General features: G+C 39.1%; 1 protein-coding gene across 1 annotated transcript in view; it reads right to left on the bottom strand.

Annotated features, from left to right (window-relative positions):
* Positions 1 to 20,112, bottom strand: part of Trim13 (tripartite motif containing 13) — an 86,455-nt gene that overhangs the window by 18,246 nt on the left and 48,097 nt on the right. The gene's annotated exons all lie outside the window — the stretch shown is intronic.

The following is a 20,112-nucleotide window of genomic DNA, read 5'->3' as shown; positions in this document are numbered from 1 at the left end:
CCTTCTATGTATACCTCAATTTAGGACATGTCTCAGTCACACATTTGACCCCTGAAAATGCCCTGACCATTAAGAGGCACTACTTACAGTCCAATTTTTCTACCTTGGCTCATGCACAAGGTTGCCTGGTTACCACAGATGTCTGTTTTATCTCCCCCTACAATGGCTTTGCTGTCATCAGAACAACAGTCTTGGGTGTTCTGTGGCTTCTGTGAGGAGATGGACTATCCATGCAGAATGGGCTCCCCAAAAATGAGCGAGGATATGGGTCCTCCACCAAGACCAAGTCTATGCAGGCACAAAACATCTTAGAAAAATGTCCAATTTTGAGAAATAAATTTACTTAGCCAGTCCCCCCACCAAAAAAAATTGGGCTACAGAGGCAGTGAAAGCAAGGCTTTAACCCATACCCTTGCAAGAGTGGTGCCCGGTTGCAAGGCACACAGCAGTTGAGAAGCAGTTGAGAAGTTCTTTCACCCCTAACTCACAAGAGTCCCTTCCCCCAACTCACATGGCCTGGGATCCAAGGTTCACAGTGTATCCCCACAATCTATCTCAGCCTGCACCTGTTATTTTGCTTCCTCCTTTCCCTTTTTGCCCCTCCCTCCCTCTGTATTCCTTTTTGAAATTATTTATGGCCTTTTGACTTATAAGGATCACAACTCATGAAAACTTTTTTAGCAATTATGTTTTACCCTAGTACTTATTTCTTGTGTGAGTCTTTTTACAGCCTGTGTGTCCCTGTTCACTATTTGATCCAGCTAATTCTGGTGAATAAAGGCTTACTAGAGTGTTAATATGAACCAATTAAAATATTTTTACATCTTACACTGTATAGTTTCAGTAAAACACCTAAGATATATGTAGAGAAAAAAGTCAGTTAAGCCCTGGAATGGCCATTCACCAAAGTCCTTATTTAAGGCACAAATTATTATTCCACCTATGCACAGTGTATCTATCACAGAAGTTAATTGTATATCACTAGCAAGTAGTTCCTCTACTACTAGGCATGCTAGAGGAGATATTCTTGGAATCAGAGGAGGAAAACAGAAAAGTAGCATAAACATAGGAAAAGAATAAGAATTTCAAAAGCTAAGTGTACTTTCTTTATTAGTACTTGTCGCTCAACCAGAGCCTTTACACTAAGCAACATTCCCTGCTGTCAGTCATTTTACCATTGCTGGGACACAATGCCTGACACCCTCCTGAAGGAGGGTTTAATTTGGCTCAAATTTTAAGGTGATCAGTCCATGGCTAGCCAATTCCAAAGCAGAAACAACATGGCAGAAGGGCATGGCAGAGCAAAGTGACTTATTTTGTGGCAGAAAGAAATTAGGAGAATGGTATAAGAGAGAAAGCAGTGAGAGACCTGACGGAGATCCCAAGCTGTACCTTCATGACCCACCCACATACCCAGAAGTGTGCGCCACTAATGCCCTCTAGCAGATCCCAAAGCCTCTCAACTTGACACTCAACTGTAACCACATCAGTCCTTTTTTATTTTGAGACAAGTTCTTACTAAATTGACCAGGTTGAGCACAAATTTATGATCCTCCTGCCTCATCCTACCACAGTGCTAGGATTACAGGTTTGTGCACAAGCCACCTTGCCTGGCTTGAGTATAGTCTTAAATGTCCACAAGAGTAAATTGAATTCTATTATACAGTAGGATGACCACAGATAATGATAATGTACTGCACATTTCAAAATGTTAAGAGAGAAAGTATTGAATGTTTTCACCACAAAGAAATTACAAATATTTGAGGAAATAAATATGCTTACACTGATCTAATCTGATTTGATTTGATTGAATTTTATTTTATTTTTTGAGATAGGGTCTCCCAGTGCCAGGGAGATTGTTCAGTACAATAAGCACTTGCCTGGCAAGTGCAAAGGCCTGAGTTCAATCCCCGGTTCTGCCAAAAAAAAAAAAAAAAAAAGAAGAAGAAGAAAAAAGAAAAGAAAAGAAAAAGTCAGACAGGGTGGTCTCCCTATTTAGTTCAAATTGATCTTGGACTCACTATGTAGCCCAGGCTGGCCTCAAACTCATGGTGATCCTTCTGCCTCAGTCTCCTGAGTGCTGGGATTACAGGCCTGTGCCATTATGCTAACTCTGACTTCAGCATTATACAATATATATATGTATCAAAACATCAAACAGTACCCCATGAATGCATATATTTTTCATCAATTTTTAAAAATTAAATAAAAAGGCAAAAGTAAGTTGAGCCCTGAAAAATAACTTATTGAGTCTTGCAATTTGGCTCCTAACAATTTTTTGGACACAAAAGTTTATCTCTTTATTTGGGTCATTAAAAAAGAAAAGAGTAAGAGCAAGTATCTGCTATTATAGCTAAAGACTATTCTAGCATCACTTCATTTTAGAAGTCACAGTTGGAAAACTAGGAGCATCTCACTAACCTGCCCATGGTCACTGTTTCTTGCTACCTGCACCATAAAAGAAGAGAAGTTTATGAGGTACAGGATCTCAGGATAAATCCTGAGGGGATTTCACTGACCTTATCAGACCCCAAAGCTACAACTCTTGTTGCATAAGTCTTGCTTTACCTTGGTCTTAACTATCCAGCAGAAAAGTATAAAAATGAAGTATAAGAAGTAAAGCCATGCTGTTATGTTGAGCTGTAGGGGACTCAGGTCAACAATTTCTGACATTGCCAGTCAAGCAGAAGCCCCAATACTATTTTGGACTACTGGACTCTTTTAGAATATTTTGCTGAGTTAACACACTTATAATATTCAAATAACAGAACTAAACAAAAAAGGGGATACAGATGAATGTCCATTTTGTATCTGTGTATTCAAAATAGAATAGATATATAGTTACATTCTTTTAATGAATAGAGGGATTTGTTCTAATACTGTTTGTAAATAAGATATCATGTCTGCATCTTGTACAGCAATTAACCGCTAGGAAGAATGTATGCAATGTGTTAATTATTGAAACTGTCCTACCAATTTGGTTTGAAACTGTCTCATTGCTATTTGTTTCTCAATAAAATTATGGGAAAAAAAGAGAGACAAGTTTATTTGGCTCACAGCTTCAGAGAATTCTGCCTACCATGGGCTGGCTCTAAGGCAAAATGGTGTGGCACAAAGTCCTGCCTGAGGAAAGCTGCTTAACCCATAGGTAGCTAAGAAAAAGAATGAAGGAGCCAGGACAAGAACACCCTTCTAGAGCATATCACCAGTGCCCCTCTCCTCTGGCCAGGCCCCACCTCCTAACAGTACATTCAACGATGAATTTATCAATGGATTAAGGCACTGATGAGTAGATCATCCACCTGAGGATCAAGTCACCTTCCTGGAAGTCCTACTTCTGAATACCTGAGACTTTTGGAGGACTTTTTAGATCCTAACCATAATGGTCACACAGGTTAGTCTTTATTTCACTGCATTCAGGCATGAATGAGGATTAGGGAAGCAGAGACAGAGACTGGGAGTATACGTAATTCTTCCCAGAAATTACGGAGGGGAAACAGAGAGAAAGCAATATAGTATAGGGACACAAAATCGCTGCTTTTATGATAAAAATAAGGCTCAACTTCTTTAAGCCCATGCTAAAGAGGAATTCCCAAGGGACTAAAAATCCTGTTCCCTGTCCAAAATTCATCTTTCTCTTGAGAATCTCTCACTGATGACTATGGGTTCTGTGAAAACCTTCTCTGGTTATTTTACCATTAACAGCTGAGACACAAGTATGAGACGATAAAAGGCACTTCTTAACATCAATTGAACAACTAAATTAAAGCTCAAATGGACTTTTCCAAAGTAGGAGCAATGCTCTCAAACCTATCAAAGTCATAGAATGTATCCTGGATACTCAGGATGGAGAGATAGCTCAGTGGAATAAGTGCTTGCCTGGCAAGCACAAAGTCCTGAGTTCAATCCCTTGTGCCACCAAAAAGAAAAAAGAAAATATTTATGAAAGACTGGATGTGGTGGCATGTATCTGTAATCCCAGGGCTTAGGAGACTGAAAACAGAAGGATCATTACAAGTCCAATCTGTATAGTGAGACCCTGTGGACCCTGTACTAAATACATAAAAAAAGTATCCTGGATATTAATTTAAATATAGAGATCCTCAGGGAACTTGAATTAAAAAGTTCTGCATTGAGGACCTCAAAAAAATATTTTATAGAAATGCCAATTATACCTAAATTCCTACAGGCTTGAGTACCACCATGTTGGCAGGTAATGAGTAACCCAGTAGCATGAATCTGTACAACCTAGCCTATAAGAAAAGGCCTTGTCACCCTATCCACCACTATAGGTTTCATGCTATTTACACATGCAATCTAAGCTTATATTCTTGAGAAAATCAGGGCTAAGTAGGGGCAATCTCTTTCCCAAATTTTAAGGTAGATGAGAGAAAAGACTTCTTTATTCTTAATAGTGTTCAAAGCCAAGGTTATTCTTAACTAGCATACTTACTAACTAGACAGTAGTAAATCATGTATAACAAAGACAAGATCTGGCTTCTTTGCTCATCCCATCTGCCTCTTTATTGTCCCTCCAGCATTGCTGGCAACATGATGGCAGCCACCTGTCTCTTACAGATCTCTTAAGTCTCACCAAGATTAGTTTTAGGGAAGTTGTATGTCCAGATTCACCTGGGGAGAGCCTGGCCAATTCCTCTGGGCCAGACTTCCTCTAGTTTGGCATCTTTCATTCTTCTATATTCACCCCCAGTTTGGATAATGATAAACCTTGTAGCCACTCTAGGGGTGAAACAACAAAGAGGTAGCCTGTTGACATTTAACATAATTACTTTCATTCATCAAGCAAATCATTCTGACACCACATATTTCATTTTAGTCAGTCTCACAGCAACCTCACATGGTAGCTTTGGGGATGTGAATTTTGCCAGTAAGAAAAATGTTCAGGACTTGACTAACTCTGAGAAGCAGATTAAATCCAAATTTCCCTCTGTGAGTCCCTAATTCCTTCTCTTAATGAGGACTACCTGCCTCATAGGATGTGTACATACCACACATCAATTTCTGACTAGGCTGAGAAATAGGGCTTTACCAAGAAAGTTGTTCTCTTTCAACACTAAAGCAGTAGTCTGAGTATCCATATAAACTTGAAAATGGAAATCCACTTTCTACAGCTGTGTGTATAATTTAGCTCTTGTTTCTGTAACCTAGTTGAAAGAAGGAACACTTCCAAAAGAAGCAACCAAGCCTGGAAAGGAACAGTTTGACTCAAATGGATCCAACAGATTAGCAAATGGAAAATAACACTGAGGAGCAAATAGTCTTCCAAGTCATCCCTAAGGAAGCTAAAGATTGAAGTGCAAGCCAGAAAATGGACAAATCAGAATCTTTGCTTTATATTTGCATAGCTTTAATCTTCTAAACTAGTCGTTCTTCCAAAAAAGCTATCTTAGTTACAGCCTTTGTAATTTTTTATTTACTATTTTAATTCCAAAAGCACCTCCTTAGTTCATTTTCTTAAAAATAAAGCATACACAGGCTTAAGAGATCATTGATCAATAATCCTAATCTCAGCCCTCTATACTGTGATAGATATGGATTTTTTGACCTTCCAGATGTTTTTTTTGTTGTTGTTGTTTTTGTTTTGTTTGCAGTACTGAGGATGGATGGAACCCAGGGAATTGCACATGCTAGGCAAGCACTCTGCCACTGAGATACTTCCCTAGCTCTGTTCCATATGTTTTATATTCAGAAAATCATTTATCTGCCTGTTGCCTTTTCCAGTAAAGCTTCCAATAAGAAAATATTTTCCATCCTCTTAACAACAGGAAGCTGCCAACCACTCAGAGACAGGAAGCTCCAGGGGGGTTGCAGTAACTCCTCTCTCCTAGTTCTTCTTTCACCTTATTTGTGGTTATTAGCAAAGCCTCTGGAGTCACACTCTACATGAGACTCTTGGCTCAGTTACCTGCTAGCTGAGTGAATTCAAATTCATTTACTCACAATTTGTTCAGCAATATTTGAGCCCTTCTCTCTCCTTTCATACTGACCATTCTGGCCCACACCACTCTTGCTACTCCTAATTTGGGGTTAAATCAGTTTCCCTGCAGCCACACCTGCCTTTCTATGCAATGTAATCTCTGTTCTGCTAGTTTCTCTCCTAACAGCTCAAGTTCAAGTCCCTGGGTTTGTGCATGTCTTTATATGTGCTACAAGTTTCTCTCTGGTCTGTCCCCTGGTTGATCCATGCTCAAGACTTCTTGGATTTAGGCTTACTTCCCTGAAGTCTTCTCTATTCCACAAATATGTCAAGCATAGCTCTTCTTTAGAAGATCTGCATTTTTTCTTTTCCTCTTCCTGGAATGTTCTTCTTCTAGAATCCACTTGGCTTACCCCCTCTCAACTTTCTGCTCAAATGTCACCCTCTCAGGAAGGCCATCTTGGCCCTCCTATTACAAACAATGGCCCCTTGCTGCCATTTTGAATTCCTTGATCTCTTTTCCTGTTTCATATTCCTCCATATGCTTATTTTACCAAAAATTCTATGAATTTCTTTAATTATTGTCTCTTCCCACTAAAATGTCAGCATCCAGAAGAGTGCCTGGCACATACAAGACCCTCAGTAAATGTCTGTTGAATGAAGGAATGAAGAATTTGTATTTATCAATCAGAAGCCTGACTCTATAGAGAAGGTCCTAGAAAATACTTCAGGTTTTATTTTATATGTGAGGGGAAGCTATAGGAGAGAACATGATCTGATTTAAAGTTTGGAGAGTTCATTCTGGTCACTGTGTGGAAAAGGGATGATTCTGTTGAGGGTAAGAGTAGCAAGGGGGAAGCAGTTTGAAGGGCAATAAAATGTTGAGGTAAGAAAGATAGTGAGAAATTGAACTATAGTCAAATAGTGTTAATTTTTAAAATATCTTGTGTAGCTATAGCTGGCAGATCTTATTGGTAAGTTGGCTAAGAGACTTAAAAGGAAAATAATTATTGTAGAGTTCTAGGCCTGAGGCCTGACTTTGGGAGTCCCCAGTGGACCAGGTTCTGCCATCTGCCACCTCAAGAGACATGAGTAGTGAGGATACAAGAAAGGGAAACAGAAGGACTAGCACCCCAAACCCTCTCTTTAAAGAGTTCTGACAAATCTTGAGGTCATACAGCCAACAAACAAAGTATGCATAGTCAAACAGTCTTGATCAGATGGTATTGATCCTTATCTCAGCTTTGGTTTGTGAGGTCCTTCACTCACTCACAGAAAACTGTTGTTGCTTGGTGAGGTAATTCAGAGATTACCTCATGAGATGCTCTGACGAGGGAGGTGTCTTGGTTACTTTTCTCTTGTTGCTGGGACAAAATACCTGAAACCCCAAATTAAAGAAGGAAAGGTTTATTTAGCTCACAATTAGTAGATGTTTCAGTCCATACTCTGCTGGCTCCAAGGCAGACAGGCCTATGGCAGAGGGAAGCCACTCATGGTGGTGGAAAACAGCAAAGCAACAAGAGCAAAAGCAAGGAGTAGCAGCAACATAGACAACAAAGAGCAAATCTGGCTCCCTTATGTTGCATTCAGGTTAACTGCCCCAGGTTTTTTTGTTTTGTTTTGTTTTGTTTTTCAGTACTGGGGATTGAACTCATGACCTTGAACTTGCCAGGCAAGCACTTATTCTACTGAGCAATCTGAGCTATCTTGCTGACCCACCAGTCTTGATCATGAACTAATCTCAAACTCTAAAATTTCACCCCATAACTGCATGAGGCTTTGGGGGGACAACTAGACACAACCATAACAGGAGGCAGCCTTGATTCTGTCATAAAGTAATGTTTCTTGCTTAGGGGGCAGTCGATCAGTGGGTGATCTGCTTGCAAATCTAGAATCTTGAAAATATCTTAGTTACTCTTATCTAGGATCTTTAGTCTTTAAGGGAAATGAGAAAAGTTAAATAGATTTAGGGCTAATGAACTTTTCATTACAAAGTTTTAGACAGATAACCCTGAAATGATTAACATGTCTACATGCAGAGCTCAGTAGAAATCTGACCCAAAGTTTAAGCAGCAAAGGAAACAGATATAAACATAGAGATACCACACTTTGTATCCTACTTTCAGTTGCCCATTGGATATTTACAGGTCCAAGTGAAGAATCAGTGCTTTTTAGCAAAATCAGTCTCTAAGTCCCTTGAACAGAACTGAGGATAACTTCCAGGTTTAGGATCTGAAAGCTGACTCTCAACTTGCTTTCTCTTACATGATTACTACAAGAAAGGAGGGAGAGGATACACAGAGTTCACCCATCACACATCCTATATCTTTAATAAACATAAGCTTTTATTACTTCCACAAAGGTTTTCTCTGCTTCACTGGTAAACAGGATTACAAAAACAATCACCCCTCAGAGATTGAGGGTGGTAAGTTTTCAAAGAGTAAATTATTTCCTCTGATGGATAGAATTTTACTCTATTTAATGGAATACTTAGCAGTGGTTTCAGAACATTTTACTTGTATACAGATACACAAAAGGATCCTTAACATTTCAAAAGAGGTATAAGGTTCTTTTAGGTCATGTTTGTCCATTCACTACTTAGCAGAAGTAACTAAAAGCTGAAATTACAAACGTCTGCTGATTAAAAGTCAATCAAAACATAAGATAAGTTACATGTGAAATAATGATTTTTTAAAAACAGGCATTGACGCCTTTTGAATACTCCAGAAGCTAAAATAGCACACTGTCTAGTTCAGTACAGGACACCTGGCAATCCTATTTGTAAGTGTAGCTCAGCTTTCTGCAAAGCCAACACCCAGCCTTTTTTGGCTACATTGGTCTGTCCTCATTTCCCCCTGAAAAACTGTTTTAACCTTGATACTGATAACATTCTGCTTCTATTACAATTATCAGCTTCTCTCAATAGGTCATCTGGTTTGGCAAGTGCTTGACTAGGGTACCCCCTATCTTCTCTCAAAACCTCTTAATGATTGCCTCCAGGTAACCTGTGAAAAGCTGCCTGTAGGGAATGCAGTAGCTGTTAGCCCATCAGGGGCTTTCTAGAATTTTCCTTGGTAAACCAATCTCCTTGGCCTGGGCCTCTGACTTCAGCTGAAAACCAGCCATTTTTTTGCCAGCCCAAGAAAGGTTGGAGAAAAGTCCCTAAATCTGGGATTTCTTTTCTCTTGGCCCCACACACTGACCTCTTCAAATCCTTTAACTTTTTGGAAACCTGCAAAGGCAACCTTGAATTTGAACTAGAGCTAGAAGGATTTCCAAAGAATTTGACCCATGATTAAGTCTGATTGGCAGCTTCTATTGTTTAGGATTCTCTGTTGACTCCCTTGCTTCTGAAAGCAGAGTACAGGAACTCCAGCCTCCCCAGAGAGTTTATTGGAAATGTAGACCTCAGGCAGGATTCTGACTCTAATGAATCAGAATCTTCCTTTTAACAAGATCTTTAGGCTATTTCCAAGCTTCTTGGGGCCTTCTTTTCTCACTGGCTAGGGAATTCTTAACATTTTTAAGACAGGGTCTCACTAGATAGTTTAGGCTGATCTTGAACTCATTGTGTAGCCCAGACTGACCTTGAATTTCCAGAATTTAGCCTTCTTAGTATTGAGAGTTTGGGCATATGCTACCACACCTGGCCAAGAAGTTTTATATCTTGTCCTGCTTAAGGACCATTATTCTTCAGCATCACTTTATTATCCTCACTTTCCAAAGAGTCCTGAGTTGTTTCCCTGTCAATACATTTTCTATCCTTCCCTTTACTGCCAGGGCCTTTTTCCAGACCTTTTTTCCCTTCCATAAGCCATCTGAGATTCTTCTACTCATGTTGTGAAAGTAGCATTTCTTTAAGGGGTACTTTTTTTGCTGTGCTGCTCCCAAGTATACACATCAAAGTGCTGCGACTTCCATACCTCTCACAGCTGCCTCAGTGTTTCCTGGGAGAGCCTCAGAGTTGGGCCTTGACTCCCTCTTCAGATCCTCTGATGGGGCCTGAGTGGGTCTGTACTGGGCCAGAGGTCTTGTCTTTCCCATAGCTTATTTTGTGCAAATTTATTTATTTATTTATTTATTTATTTATTTATTTATTTATATGTATTTGGTGCATAGCTCGTACTCATAGTGATCCTCCTGTTTTCAACCTCCCCAGCACTGGGATAACAGATGTGCACCACCATAGCAGGTCTTGGTTTTTTGCCAGCTCAGTGCACCTGGGGGCAGGGCTGGCCCAGCATTTGGTGCCAGGGTGGAACCCCTGGTCCCTGTGCTTGCCTAACCAGGCCCTTAGTCTGCTGAGCTATCTTGCCAGCCTTTATTTTGCACAAATTTAATAGCCTTTCTACTCTTTTCTGCCAACTATACTCTTAAGACCCTGCAAACAGCTAGATACAATCCAGTAAAGGGTGCCTTTTAAGTGAGAGATAGCCAGGGGAAGGGAGAGAAACGCTATCAAGAAACAGACTTAAAGAGGGTCATGGTAGCTCAGAAGCAAGAAGGAAGAAAAGGCTGGTGGGAAACATACATTAGAAATGCATTAAGCATGGTTCTTTGAGAGTTAGGGGATTTGAGTTTGGAATTATTGTTTTTAAGGTTTAGAAAATATTTTTTTCTGGACTGTAGAAATCAGAGCCTTTGGAGGCTGGGGAGATGGCTCAGTAGAATAAGCGCTTGCCTGGCAAGTAGAAGGGCCTGAGTTTAATCGCTGGTTCGGCAAAAAAAAAAAAAAAAAAAAAGAAAAAGAAAAAGAAATCAGAGCCTTGTCTGGAATCAGAACTTAAAACAGGGACTTGGGAAACTACAGATGCAGGTACCCAATGGGTAACTAAAAGCAGGATAAAGCATGACATTTCTGCCCTTGTAGTTTTCATCTTTATCACCTTAAAAGTTTGGGTCAGATCCCTACTCACTTCTGCAATTACTCATGTTAATCAGAATGTCTGTGTTACAAGGCTTACTAGCCTTAAATTTACCTACCCTATCACATGTCATATTTACCTTCAACACTGAGAACATCTAAATAACTCAAGTAATTTTTAGAATTTGTAAGGACGTAATTCCCAGCTTTTATAACATCTTGTTCCAGATCTCCAGAGCTAAGCCTAGAAGTCTCCAGCCTATAATCACCTTGGGGTGATTATACCTATAGGTTTAAGACAGAAAAACCTGTCTTAAACCTATAATCACCTTGGGGTATGGGGAAAACAAAACCTTGATGACCTCCCCATGATGAAGCCACCTCCTAAGTAGTAACAATTACCCCATGATGAGAACTTATGATGTCTCCAGAGCAGGAACTCATGATGTGAACTCCAGAGCAGGAATTCATGATGTGAACCCAGTTGCCCCCTCAAGTGACCATGGCTCATAGGAACTTCCTCACAGAACCAGTCTTGAAATACTAATCAACCAGACCAGACTTAACCTTGATTACCTACTCTCACAGCTATACAAACAGCCTAGCAATGTAATCCTTGCCTTTATTCTCCTTTTCTATAAAGTCTCAAAGCTTCAGTCAGCCCCTTCAAGACAGATCTTGAAATCCTTTATATGTGCTTCCTAGCATGACCATGCTGATTAAAGTTCCATTCTTATCCTTTACCAATGCTCTTCTCTTTGACTGACATTATGGGATGGGTGGCCACCCTGTCTGTTAAGTACCTCAGTTAAGGCATTTGCCCTAAATCCAAGTAATAAGCTTTTCTGACTCTCAGTATGGGGGTCACATTGATCAGTTGTGTAGTAAATAATATAATTATAAGGAAAAATGTCATTAATCAATTTCCCACAAAAAGACACATTAAAAGACTGTTTCCAGGATCCATAGTACCCCATCCCCATATTAAGCTACATATGGGTGGATCCTCTTTCTTTAGTAAATACATCATCCACAACCAAAACTATGCTAAACCAATCAGTGTTAATCTATCAGACCTGAACTGAGAAATACATTTCCAATACACATGGTACTCGCTACAAACAAAGCAATCTAGCTTGCTCAGTAAACAAGAATTGATTGTCATAAAGAAATTTAGGACTAGACTTGTAGTCTTCCTGATGCTAGAAGACCCAGCTTTATTTGCACACCTGTGCTGATCATTCTTGCAGCTTTGACCTCAAACATTCTATCCAGCTTCCTTGGGACTATAATCCCCAACCCCAAACCTTATGTATACTTAGCTTCCCCTTCAGATATTTGCTGATATCACTCTGATTTTAGCCTGCCTGTATGCAAACAATTAAATCTAGTCTTTCCCACACTGAGTCTCCCAGTGTTTCCTCATGCATTGTTAATTAATATAACCCAGTTATCACACCCACAATTCATCATCACATGCACATTATCCAGCCATTTCTCCAAAGACCTTTCTATAGGCACATGAGGCTTTGTGTGTGTGTGGGGGGGGGTACATCTAGATATAAGCCATGACATCCTGTCCCTGAACCCCAAAAGACTCATGCATATCCCTCTATGCAAAATGTATTTAGTCCATCTCTGAGAGTTGCCAAAGTCAGTTTCCACATTGCTGAACAGTGCAAGTCCAAAGTCTTCTCTGTGATCTAAGGCAAACTATTACTTGCAAGTGCCTATAAAGATGAAAATAAACACTTTCAACATACAGTGGATCCACTAGGTATTCCAGAAGATAGATACAAGGAGAGGGACAGAAAGGAATAGGACCAAAGCAAGACCAAACTCTAGCAGTGAAAACATTAAATACTGTAGTTTCATGTCCAACACCTGGAGCAATATGTGGTGAGAAGTGAATGCCAAAGAGCTTGGTGGGGGGCGGGAGTTCAATCCTATGGCTGCTAGTGGTTATGGCCTTCATGGCTTCTCACTTGAGCTGGTTTTGCTCACTCCTTATTTTCCTCAGATAATCCACATTCCTGGATCCTACAAACATCTGGGGTCTCCACTGCACTTTTAACTTCACATTCACAGCTTCACACACTGCCCTCTCAGGACCACATTACCTTGGCCTCTCAGGCCTTCTAAAATCTTGGTGGAAGACTTCCTGACCCCACAGTTCATGTATTTTGCAGATTCCTAAAACAAGCACTATCTGGATTATACTAATGTCTTCCACCAGCTGGAGCAGTAGCCAGACTTCCTTCTCTCGTAGTTGTAAGGGTTGAGATCTTGGATAGCTGAGCACTATAAAACCCAATCTTGAGGTAAAAATTTCCTAGGCCAATGCCATCTTGGAATGTGGTACCCTGGGGTTCTCTTCTCAGAGTAAAATCTTTCATCTTTGTGGCTATGAAAGTTAAAGGATGCTACATATAAATTCTTTCTTTAGTAAATGCATCACCCTCAGTGAGAACAATGCTAAACCAATCAGTGTTAATCTGTCAGGCCTAACATGAGAAATACCTTTCCTGGGTTCTTGTGATACCCTGAAGCCATCTATCATATTGTCTATTCATCGAATCTACAGAGACACTGTGAAAGTGGTGACTCCAGAGGCCTCCAGGGAGAAATACACCAGTAGAATGGAAGAGTAGATGCTGTGCACTACATCAGCTGGTGAGTGACTCCAATCCAAGTGACTGCTGTGTTCCCTGGAAAGCACGCTTGGTCAGACACCATTTTACAGAAGGGGCCACCTGACCCAGGACTCAGAGTAGCCATGGGTTGTCTTCCTGTGAATGCTCATTATATATTAAACCTCCACAGTGACTGGATGAGGTACAATCATGAGAGATATGCAGGGTCACAGAGCTTTAGGCAGGCCAGCAAGAGACACCCAGAGTATTATAAGCTAAACTCAAGCTCCAAATCCACAAGACATCAGGCTCAACATGGATCTGGGCTCTGACCACCTCAGTTGTCTACTAGCAAGAGCAGAAGAATATCATGAGTTGGACACTGCCACAACTATAGACCACAGGCTTTAAATCACAGAGAAATTTTAAAAATTTTTGTTCATTTTTTTTGTTCTTGTTTCTTTGTGAGAGCAAACAATGTTTGTGGTTTGTTTTTAATTCTTTTCTTTCCTCTTGTCTCCTTCATAAGTTTCATAAACTTGGGTAATCTTCCTCTATTCTATTCTTCATTCAGCCCTGCTACTAATTATAATGGGGGACCTCAATACTCCACTGTTACAAATAGAGCAACTAGATGAAAAAATCAATAAATGCCACAGCTGAACCAAACCTTTAGGTAAATGAACTTAGCAGTTTCTACAGTGTTTTACCCCCAAACAGCAGAATATACATTCTTCTCAGCAGCACATGGGACTTTCTCCAAAATAGGCTACACATACTGACTCACAAAACATGCAAAGCATAATATTGGGTTACATAAACACATACCACACTTTTCTAATGAAAATTTGTCTTTATACATTTTAGCATTATAGTAGCCAGCAGTACATCTCAGTAGCTGTGCCTAGAAAGAACAGGAAGTGATCTTTGCGTTTTCCCACTTGGTATAATACGGCAAGGTATGTGCACATATGAAAAAGTGTTGAATTGGGATTTTTACACACACAATGCTTCATGTAACATTTATTGTGTATGGTTCCCAGAGTATTAAGGGTGGCAAAATGCACCCACATCATTCATCTGTTATGTAAACACTATCATAATGGAATATAGTTCATAGCAGCTGGGCCCAGGGAAACCAGGAACCCATCTGTGAATTCATCTATTTGGCATATGATTGGCAAAGTGTGTATATGGGCTCCAAAGCAGCAACACATGTGCATTTATCATGTTTTTAAAGTTTTATTTTTCTGATAGAAGTAGCCCAGATTTGGAAGTTTTGGAAGCAGTCAAAAGTGAATCATAGCCATTTGTGATGGCATATACCTATAATCCCATGATTTGGGAGACAGACAGGTGGATTGTCATAACTTTGAGGTTTGCTTGGGCTACATAACTGAGTGCAAAATCAGCCTACACTACATAAAGGCATCTTATCTCAAAAAAAAAGTTAAAAAATGAATTATCATGTGGCTCATATATGGATGATGATGATGACTTCACTGATGACCACGTGAGCCAAAGTTCCTGTCACAGTCAAATGGAGCAAGAATCAACTGATACAGACACAGGGAAAGATCTTCTTAATTCAAGTGATGAAGAAAACAGCAAAGTTAGCATATATTTGACTAGTTGAAATAGTACGAATGGACCAAAATGTTACAAAATGGACAGATCCAATGTGAGAACCAAGTCTAAACATGTGTGGTCTATTTTTAAAAAATGTCCCATGTGCAGCTGAAAAAAATGTGTATTCAGCTGTGGTTGGGTAGAACACTCTGTATATGTCCACTAAGTCCATTTGTTCCAAGCTCTGGTTCAGTTCTGTTACTTCTTTGCTAATTTTTTGTCTGTTTGACCTATCTTTTTGGGATAAGGTGGTGTTAAGGTCTCCTGTTAAGATTTTGGTATTGGATATTAGATTTTCCACGTCCATTAAGATTTGTCTTATATAGTTGGGTGCTCCCATGTTTGGTGCGTACATACTTATAAGTCTTACCTCGTCCTCTTGAATTTTTTCCCTAACCAACATATAATTGTCTTTTTATTTTGTTTGATCATTCTTGGTTTGAAGTCTGAGAACAGGATTGCTACCCCTACTTTTTTCTGAGGTGCTGTGGCATGTAGTATAGTTTTCCATCCTTTGACTTTCACACCATGATTTTTTTTATGAGTTAAGTGTGTTTCTTGTATACAGCATATTGTTGGATTTTGTTTCCTAATCCTCTGTGCCAGTCTATTTCTCTTAATTGGTGAACTGAGTCATTTGCATTGATGGTTATAATTGAGATGTATTGATTTACAATCGACATACTATTTGCCTACTTTTGTTTACTCTTTTTTCTCCTGTGTTTAATTGTTTGCCCTATTTAGTGGGCTCTTTCTGTTCCTGTTCATGGAGTTCTGATCATTTTGGTCCCTCTCTAGAACATCTTTTAGTAGTTTGTGTAGGGTTGGTTTTGTCATTATGAATTTCTTTAGTTGTTCTTTGTCATGGAAGTATTTCACTTCTCTATCAAACTTGAAAGAGTTTTGCAGGGTATAGTAGTCTGAGCTGGAATTTGTTTTCACAGAGGACTTGAAGTACTCTGCTCCATGCACTTCTTGCCTTCATAGTTTGTGAAGAGAAGTCAGCCATAATTCTGATGGGTTTTCCTTTGAATGTGATCTGCTTCTTTTCTCTAGCAGCTTTCAGTATATTGTTCTTGTGCTGGATGTCTGGGATCTTGACTATTACATGTCTCAGTGTAATTGGGTTGATTTTTAATTGAGTTGATGTTATTTGGAGTTCTGTATGTTTTGGTTCACTGAACGTCAGATTGTTTCCCCATATTTGGAGAGTTTTCTGCTATTACTTCTGTCCATATTCTTTTTATATAATTTATATTAACTCCTTTCTCATTGATGCCTATTAGTCTCACATTGTTCATCTTTGCATTGTCTTATAGGTAATGAATTATTTTTTCCTGCATCCTAGTTGTTTTTGAAAGATTTTTTTTACCTTTTCACTAGCTACCACAGCATCTTCAAGATCTGAAACTCTATTTTCACCTTCACTCAAATGATTTTTTGCAAGCTTGTGATTGAGATTTTGTTCCTCTATCTCTTTGACTTTGCTTCATGCGATCTATTTCTTTCCTGTATTGCTCATTGAAGGATTCTATCATTTTTCTAATCTCCTCTATTTTTTATCAGTGTCTTCTTGAGAAGCAGTTATTAATTCTTTCATTATAGTTATCCTTTCTTTTTTTACTGCAGAAATTATTTCTGATCTGATTTCCTCTATGTTTCTGCATGTGAGTCTTTACTTCAGATGCTATTAATTCAGAGATTTCTTTTTATTTCAGAAGTTATTTCTGATCTGACTTCCTCTATACCTTCCTGCAGTTGTTCATTTACTTCAGACACTATTAATTGAGACATTTAATCTGTGTTATTCACAAATTCTTCTGTGCTAGTGTCTTCTGCACTTGTGGGTGGGCTCAGGGCCTGAGAATGCATTTTGCTCCTTCTCGTTGTCATTTTGTATAGCACTGTCTTCTGGAACCTTTGGTGTAGAGCTTTGGTACAGTTATAACCTTATTACCTACTGAAATTTGGGTGCAGATCTACAAAGTTTGAATTCATTCAGTTGTGCCTGGCTTGTGTCTGGCTGCTGTGCTCAGCCTCCTCCTGCTGCAGCCCTTGGAAATGAACCTGTTGTGCTCCTCTGGAAAGATGTTCTGCTCCTGGATTAGCTGGGTGGTTCTGGCCCCTAGCCTCTCTGCAGGGACTTCAGCTGCAGAGTTTTACCCCAGGCCTGTATTCCAGACCTGGGCTGGGTCTGGAGGGATCCAGAGAGCAGGACAGAAGGACTCATTCACAAGTGGACCTGGGCTGGGTCCGGCAGGATCCAGCAGGCAAAGCAGAGTGTGGAAGCTCTGCCACACACTCACTGGGCTTGGGCTTGGGCTGGGTCTGGAGGGGTCCCAAGAGCTCAGTGGAAGTTCTCACTCACAGCTGGACCTGGGCTGGGTCCGGAAGGGTCCAGCCAGTACAGGGGAGTAAGGAAGCTCTCCCACACACTCACTGGCCCTGGGCTTAGGCTAGGTCTCCAAGCCTAAAAATGCAGTTAGGATCTTGGCAGGGGTAAAACCTATTAGACAGAATGCCTGTACTGCCATTAAGTATTGGAAATTGTTGGTAACAGACAAAAATATAACAAAACAGGAAGAGAAGTGACAATAATGGCTAATAGGAAAGGAAAACTAAGCACATGTGCTGTCAGTATAAGGAAGATGTGTGCATGCAGCATGCAGTAGTCATGTGAAGACTGCCTTGGTGCAACAATTGAAGCAAATATTATTTTTGTTGTACAGTTATATTTGTATTTTCATTGTAGCTCATACACGAATATATTTCTGATGTTATCTTTTAGGTTTTGTAAGCAGGTACTCAGCTGGTGTGAAAGTGTGGCTGTTTATCTTAAATCAACAATACATATTCAGAATTTAACACTTTATTTTATTGATATTTTATGTTAACTGCATATTGTATAACATAATAAGAACCTCCTGATAAAACAGCAAGATCAGTAATATGCAAAGTATGCACTACAAAAAAAGATAGTAAAGAAAATACATATGTTGTCAGTGTAAGTGATATGTGTGCATGGAACACACTGTTGTCATGTGTGAAGACTGCCATAGGTGTGGTAATTGAAGTAAAGATTACTTTTATTGTACAGTTCTATTGGCATTTGCATTCTAGTTCATACAGAAATTTATTTGTAATGTTATTTTTTATTTTTATTATTATTTTTGTGGTACCAGGGATTGAACTTAGGACCTTGTGCTTGCCAGGTAAGTGCTTATTCTACTGAGCTATCTCCCCAGCCCCTGTGATGTTATTTATTTACTTTTATTTTTACTTTTTGGTGGAACCGGGGATTGAACTCAGGCCCTTGCACTTGCTAGGGAAGCACTTATTCCACTGAGCCATCTCCTCGGCCCCTGTAATGTTATTTTTTAGACTTTATAATCTGAAATGAAGGAGACACTTCTCATATGAAGAAGGGCAAACAGCAAATAAACATATGAAAAAAGTTCAGCATCACTGATTATTTAAGAATTGCTATTTAAAACAACACTGTGATTTCTTCTCACTCTGGAAAGAATAGCTATCATCAAGAAATCAACCAATAATAAATACTGGCAAGGCTGTCAGGGAGAAGGACCAACTCTTCTCCATTACTGGCAGGAATACAAATTGATACAACCACTATAGAAATCACTACACAGATTCCTCAGAAAGCCAAAACTAAAGGTTCTATTTGACCCATCTATTCTCTTTCTAGGCATCTTCCTAAAATAATTATAAGCATCATAGTGAAAGATGAATACACATGTTTATACAGTTCAATTTACAATAGCTAACTCTCAAAACAAGCCCATATGCCCATCAAGAGATGAGTGAATAAAAACAATGTGGTATTTATATACAACAGAGTACTATTCTAACATAAAGGATAAACTTGAGTCATTTGTAGGTAAATGGATGCACCTGGAGACCATAATTTTGTGTGAAAAAACTAAAACACACATCTTAAGGATCACATTGTTTCTCTTGCATGAGAAACCCAAAGTGTAAATTAGGAGAAAAGTGGAGAACAGATATGAGGAAATGAGAAGAGCATGTTCAAATGGGAACTGGGGAAAGGTAGAAAGGGAAAGCAAACAAACAAAAATACAAGATTGTTATATTACTAGTTTCTCATAGTTCATTGAAAAGAAAGGTTTGTGCTAATATTGGTTGGAGAAATTTTTATGCCCATATCTTGTACTGAGTAACTATCTTAAAGATAACAATCTATAATTTATTAACTACTGTTATGATCCTACTATATTGTTAAGAAATTTTGTTTTACTTTTTCCATAAAATTAAGAAAAATAATTCACTAAAAGAGATAAATTACTGATAATATATACACCAAACAGTGGCACACCTAGCTTCATAAAACAGCATTACTGTATATAGTAGACCAGATAAACATAATAGATTATGTGGGGTGACTTCAATATCCCACTATTATAAATAGACAGATCTGTTAGACAAAAGAAAAAATCAACAAAGAAATATCAGACTTGAATAAAACCTTTGAAAACACTGACTTAGTAGATATTTAGGGCCAGGGAGATGGCTCAGTAGGATAAGCGCTTGACTGGAAAACGCAAAGATCTGAGTTCAATCCCTGGTTCCGCCAAAAAAAAAAAAAAAAGATATTTAGAGAGTGTTCCATCCAACAACAACAGAGCACACATACTTTCTCCAAACTAGACCATACATGAGCCAATAAAGCAAGGTTAAGTAAATGTAAAGGAATTAATGTTATACATGCATGTTATTAGATCATAGCACAGTGAAGCTAGAAATCAATGATAAAAGAAAACACAGAAAATATACAAATGTACAGAAACTACAGTTTATGTCTGTGAATACTCATATCACAAAAACAGTGTACACCCAAGTAAATAACCTAATGATGCACCTGAAAAATCCTAGGAAAACAAGAACAATCCAAACTCAAAGCTAGTACAGAAAAAAAACTGAGAGGGGGTGGGGAGATGGCTCAGTGGAATAAGTGTTCCTTGGCAAGCACAAGGGTCTGAGTTCAATCCCCGGTTCCAAAAAAAAAAAAA

Source organism: Octodon degus, unplaced genomic scaffold, assembly GCF_000260255.1.
Source record: "Octodon degus isolate 3935 unplaced genomic scaffold, OctDeg1.0 scaffold00051, whole genome shotgun sequence".
NCBI classification, from domain to species: domain Eukaryota; kingdom Metazoa; phylum Chordata; class Mammalia; order Rodentia; family Octodontidae; genus Octodon; species Octodon degus.
The sequence above is the reverse complement of the archived record's forward strand: the minus strand, read 5'-3'. Positions and strand labels throughout refer to the sequence as shown.